The 6,540-nt window shown below is 41.8% G+C and overlaps 1 pseudogene; it reads left to right on the top strand.

Moving 5' to 3' along the window:
- The first annotated feature begins 1,347 nt into the window (after window positions 1–1,347).
- On the top strand, window positions 1,348–4,825 carry LOC136451662 (replication protein A 70 kDa DNA-binding subunit E-like; annotated as a pseudogene).
- The last annotated feature ends 1,715 nt before the right edge of the window (window positions 4,826–6,540 follow it).

A 6,540-nucleotide genomic window follows, 5' to 3' on the forward strand; every position in this document is an offset into this window, starting at 1 on the left:
TGAAAACGGATTCGAAACGGACTAATATCATCGATATTATATTTATTTTTATATTTCTGTTCGGATTCGAATACGGATACTAACTATGTCGGATATGATATGATTGGATATCGACATCATAAATATACGATTTGAGTATTCGGATACGAATACGGTATCGGATGTTGGATATCCGGACTCGGATACAGACAGATCTTAACCCCTCTAAACGGATTCGATTTCGAATACGGTCGGAAAATATCCGTACCGTTTTCATCCCTACTTGTATAGCTGATAAGCTATAACTGAGAGTATTATTGACTGATTTAGTGTGAGAGAAATATACTATTCGTTGACTGAAAAAATACGACTTCCAAGCTAAACAAACTCAAACGAACGTGGATTCGTCGGCTGGTTTTAAGAGACATGAGTGAATAAAGAAAGAGATAAAATGAGTAGCTGCACATTATAGGCAAAGTAGGCTAAGGCCTTGTTTAATTTCTCCTCTAAAGTTACTTTTTATCTCATCAAATATTTGAACCTATGTATAAAGTATTAAATATAAATTAAAATTTAACTAATTACATAGTTTACGACTAATTTACGAGATAAATCTTTTAAGTCTAATTAATTTATGATTTGATAATGTGGTGCTATGGTAACACACGTGCTAATGATGAATTGATTAGACTTAATAAATTCATGAATTACTAGCGGATTCTATAATTTATTTTTTTATTAGTATTCAAATCCTCTATGTGATACCTCCACGTAACATCCGATGTGATACCAAAACTTTACGTACTTAATTTAAAAGGCCTAAACGGTCTTGGGTGTTTTCTCGACAGACGTGCGAGCGTACTACTTGCACACTGTAGAGAGTTTATTTCTACATTTTCTCTTTTAAGTGAAATAAAATACAATGCTAGCTATTTAGATAGTTGTTGGAAACGCCCTAACGTCTTCTCGTCGACGCATTGCACTTTCTTTCCTTGGACCTTCTTAGCCACACGATATAGATGTCCTAAATAGGTTCATTGTAAAAAAATATATTCTATCACCTTGATAATACTTAATTGATTTCATAAATATTAAATATATTTTATATAGATTTGATTTCAACTCAAAATTATTGACTCCTTAATAAAAAAAATCATGTTTTTTCGAGCGAGTAAACAGTGTGTCGATAGGGGTAGTAGTACCTTTTTACGTGGGTCAGTTGCCTTGGCATCGTCCTGTCCCGTCTAACAGTACTTCACACCAGTCGCTTGCCTGTTCCTTCTTCCACGTGCTACACTTCGGGTCTCCTCAGGTCTTTTATTATTTTTTTGGAAGCACTCCTCGTTTACTCCGGATGCCACGGGACACGGGGCTTTGCAGTTCAGCTAACTTCTGCCTGCACGAACGGGTGCATTCTCTTCCTCTCTGGCCGGTGGAGGTGAGACATGCTGCGCAAGCCGACGTCGCTCCACCAGGCGAGGTACACCAGTTTCTTGACTGTTACCTCGTCTTGATCTCAAGCAAAAAAAACCTCGCCTTGATCGTTTGTTCTTGAAATCCAGTCGGTGATGAGTCCGATGCCTCTAGTTCTTGAAGCGCAATGCGTTAGCTAGGCTAGGATTCGACGCTCCCCTTTCACTAGCAACTGTAACTGATGAACCTGGATAGCGCAGTAACTTGAATCGGCGGTTTATTTTTACCGCCGCATGAATTTTTTTAGTATAGAAAGGCTCGTCTCTGGTTTTGGTGTCTCTCTCTGTCTCTGCGACTCTCTAGCTCTATGCTGATCTGTTAACGGTGTTATGTTCTTTGTTCTCCTGCAGCTCAGGGTTAGGGATGACGACAAGCTTGAGCCCCCATGCCGCCGGAATGCGTGGTCCATCACAAGGTCAAGGTGCCTTCACCCCGTTGTCTCAGTTAACCCTCGGATACCACGGTTGGAGGAGCAGAGTCCGGGTGCGCGTCTCCAGGATTTGGGTGGCCTCCAATCCAAATACTGGCGAGGAATACAGTCTCCGCTGCCTCCTGATCGACAGCGAGGTGAGCCAGTCCATTCCCCAAATTAAAGTTCTTTAACTAAACCCATTGGTCATCGAAGTAGCACACTCTAGTGCCTGATTTTTCAGTATCAGCACACTTATTTTTTTTTTCTCCCTGGTGATTTGTAATTTTGTAGGGTGTAGTTATGCAAGCGTGTGCGCGTCCCTGGGACATGGAGCGACTCAAACACCAGCTAGTTGAAGGGAAGGTCTACGCCTTGTCGAATTTCGGAGTACGCGAAAAACTGGACAAGTACATGGCCTGTAGCAATGGTTTAGTAATTAGCATGGGAGCACAGACAGTGGTGAATGAGACAACCGATCATACCGGTTCTTCGATACCTCTCCATGGCTTCGAGTTTGTTGATTTTGGTGATCTTCCATCTAGGAACAATGACAGGAGCTTGCTTACAGGTAGATGTTTTGGGAACTGAGTATAATTGCAATGAATTTTGCTGTTTGCACATGTCTGAGTTGACCCTTTAACTTGCTTGTTTGGTAGATGTCATTGGCCAGATAGTTTCCATTGAAGATGAGGGGTGGACTTGGAAGTGGGGTACTTTGGGTAACATATATTTTCGCAACATACATCTGCGCGATTTGTGGTGATGGTTTACTAATCTTCCTTCCAAATCATCATTTTACTTTTGTGGCAGCACCTTACTTTATGTATTACTGTTTACAGGGGAAAGCAATTGAATGTCACTCTCTTTGGAGATTTGGGTCGCAATTTTTGCAGGGATGCTTGTTGAGTAAGGCCAAAAAGTCCCAGTTGTTGCTATTTTTGCAGGGATGCTTGTTGAGTACTACAAGGGTCTGATCTATACTCTCAGTTATTTCTTTAACTGCATAATATCGTCCTTTCCCTGTTTTTCAAATCTCATCTCACCATCATGCTATTTAGAAATACGATTTATAGTTCGCTCAACATCAGCTTCAAAATACTACCTGGATTTGGATGTAGAGGAGGTGCAAAAGTTCCGTGCAAGGTGTGGACTGACTCAACTCAATCATTTATACTTGTGCAGAAATGCTGATCAAGGCTACATAAGGCCAGAGCTAATAGTTCTATGTGTATGCAGCTTGGATGGTCCACATAAACCGATCGATCGCCTCCCATGTCGGCTACAAAAGCCTGTAAAACGAACTGAGTTAGTTGATAGCTGGCGAACAATAAAACAGCTGACAAGCCTCACTGCATATGAATTACAGGTTAGGTGGCGCCGTCTGATCAGATTCAAACCATATGTCTTGCTCACTTATCTGTCCCTTTTTCTCTATAGCAGCGTACCTGGTTGTGCAGAGCCACCTTGAAAGGCATAGACTGCAATAAAGGTTGGTCATACCAGTCATGCTTTCACTGCCGTCGCTCGATCAGTTGGGGTGGAAGCAAAGTCTTGTGCATCGATGATTGTCCACTATCTGTTGAGAGGTGAGAATCTGAAAGACTATTGCTGCCATTCCCACATGGCTGCTCAGTTTGTAGTTTTCATATGCAGCACATGTTGCATTTTCCTTTTGAAAGATCTTACCATGTTGTTGTTGTTGCTAAGGTACAAGCTGCATGCGGTGATGGAAGACGAGACAGGCTCTGTGAATGTCATGATATTTGATGATGCAGCACAAAAGCTTGTAGGTGTTGCGGCAGAGGAGCTCAATGGAGCGGTCACAGGTGATGGCATCTCAGCTGTCATCAGTTCGCAACACAGACGTGCCTTCGTTGTGACCTGCGGCAATGGGTGCTTTGTGGTGAAGCACGTCCTGAACGATGATGAGCTGCAGCGGCTCAATAGTGGTTTTCACATAGAAGCTGGAGATGATAGTGATTTGTCACAGGATGAGGGCTCTTATGCATCCGATCGCTCCAGTTTACAAGTGAAGAAGGTAGAATGTGACAGCCCTTTAATTGTCTCTTCATTTTGAAAAGAAATGATACACAGTTTGCATAGTAGAAAAACTCCTAGTTTTCTGATCAAGTTGGTTTTTAATTTGCCAATTGATGTTAGGAGAAGATGGTGATCAAAGAAGAGATGGGAGCAGCCGTTGGTGGTGAAGAGCCAGAGGTTGAGAGCTCTTCTGCATCCTGCAGCCCGAGTGCTCTAAAAGTTGTTAAGAAGGTAGAAAAATGATATCCCTTTTTTATCCTTTCCTTTTGGAACGAAATGAAACGCAATTTGTAGGATGTAATGTGATCTTTAGAGGAAATTTGCATCAAATTTTCTGAAAGTAAAGTGAACTCTAGAAAGAAACTTCTGAGCCTGCTGATCAAGTATGTTCGAATTTGCCCATTGATGTTAGGAGGATATGGAGACTGAAGAAGAAAGAGAACCGAAGAGGCAGAAGACTGCCAAAGGCAATGAGGCTTAGCAGACAGATTCTGAATGTCCCATTTCTCCAGCCAACTTATCATCTCAGAAGATGTGTACATAGTTCAACAGATTATCAAATAGCTCTGTGCAGTAGTCATAAGACTATGCTATGTGAATCGTAGCTGCTTTAGTGTGTACATCGTCCTTGCAATACCTACCTGGATCCTAATATAGCAGTCTCTTGCAAACAGACTGCTAGTCTGCCAGAATTTGCAAAGCTGCAGCTGGATCAACCCTTGTGTTCACATTACATGCTTCACTGTAAATACTAGTACTAGCACTAGTTTTTATGCCGCACCGAAGGTGGCCGTTCTGGCTCCGTGCCACCGAAAAAGCACTTGGGCTTAGGCTTGGGCTTAGTAGTCCCATCGATTCAATGTAGCCATGCCATTATACCAAAAAGCAATGAGTAACTTAATGGGTGTGTATGAACTGGTAGGCAATATATGTAATTTTCATCGAAATATAAGTTGTACTATGCCACACTGCCACTAGACTGGATGTCTGTATGCATTAGGTTTCAGTAGACTTTGTGATTGTGGTCTTGTGGACCTGTGAATCTGTGGCTCTGACTGTGGTCTCTGTGTTGTGTATCTGTGACTGTGTTTGTGGTTTCAGTATATTTGTTTGTGCTCACTGATTATTCTAGAAAATGGAAATAGTCCTGCCCTCTGCAATTGCACAAATATGAGGGGAAAATGTGAAGATAAATAAACAAATGTAAATACAAGGCTCAATTTATTGGCTCCACCAAGACAATTTTTTCTCCGTCTTCTTTGGATGTAGTCGGATTTACATCAACCCACGTGTTGGGTGGATTAAAGTGTACATGAACTAAATTTCATCCTAATCTATCCCAACACATGTGGATTGATGTGAATCCAACAACATCCATACAATACCATATTTTGAAGACTTTGGCATCGCCAAAGTACAAGTTCTTCAGTCTGGTTGTTTTACAACATAGAGTTTGGACGTCTGATCGTTCGGGGGCATGTGGTTGGCCAAACCCTAAAAATTGCTCCCGTGTTGTCAGTTTTCTTTTTGAAACGACTGGCAGGAGTTTTGCCCCGCATATATTAATAGAGAAGAAGAGTAAGTTAGAAGTTCCAAATTGGAGTAAAAAAACATAAAGTCAAAGAGCTCCGCTAGAGGGCTACTCTCGAGATAATCTCCTTGAGCCTCTTCGCTCCCGCAAGGCACCAGGACCTCGCTTCCTCCTTGATTTTCGCAATTAGGCTTTCCACGGTGGAATGGTGTCGTCAGTTGCCGGAGTCTAGCTTACATCTTTTACAAGATTACCGTTTCAGCAGATGGTTGTGGGAAGGCATTGTTTCTTGGCTTGGTATACCCAGCCTCCTCCCTAGGATCCACTGCGAAAGTGTCCTTGAATGGTGGAGTGACATGGTTTGTGTTCAATGTGTGGCCGAAAAAGATGTGCGCTCCGTGACCATCTTAATGTGCTAGGTAGTGAGGAAAGAAAGAAATGTGCAAATTTTCAAACCTACCAGCGCAATGAACCAACAATATTAAACAAAATTAGAGATAAAGCGAGGCTTTGGAGTTTGGAAGGCTGCGGGAGCAAAACATTTGGTAACTCTCCTACAATTTTCCTGATCACACTATCTACACATAGATTAGCTTTGGGGGCATGGTCTCATGAACAGTGTTGTTGATAGTTATCTTAGACCTGTCTTCTTTTTAATGTAACAGACAGCTCTTGTACCAGTTGGTTTCAAGGGGAAAAAGAAGAATTAAGATGTGCACGTGGTTGAACATAAACAAATCATCAAATAGCTCTCGGCAGTAGTCACATGACTATCTTATGTGAATCAGTACCGGCTTTGCTATCTACATATTAGCAAAGCCGGTATTGATTCACATAAGATAGTCATGTGAGTGGTACTCCAAATCTGCAACCAACACTGCTCGTCCGTCAGAAATTGCAAAGCTGGAGCTGGATCAGTCCTTTTAAAGTCACATAATGGTTCGGTGTACAGTAAGTCTCACTGCTAGTTTTTATTGCATGAGATCGGGCCATGTTTGTTTCGGTGAAATTTTGGCTTATGCTGATGCTTATGCTGAAATGCTGTGAGAGAAAAACACTGTTCGTTCGCTAAAAAATACTGCTGAAGTAGTGCAATGATGAAACC

Source organism: Miscanthus floridulus, chromosome 5 (assembly GCF_019320115.1).
Source record: "Miscanthus floridulus cultivar M001 chromosome 5, ASM1932011v1, whole genome shotgun sequence".
NCBI lineage: Eukaryota > Viridiplantae > Streptophyta > Magnoliopsida > Poales > Poaceae > Miscanthus > Miscanthus floridulus.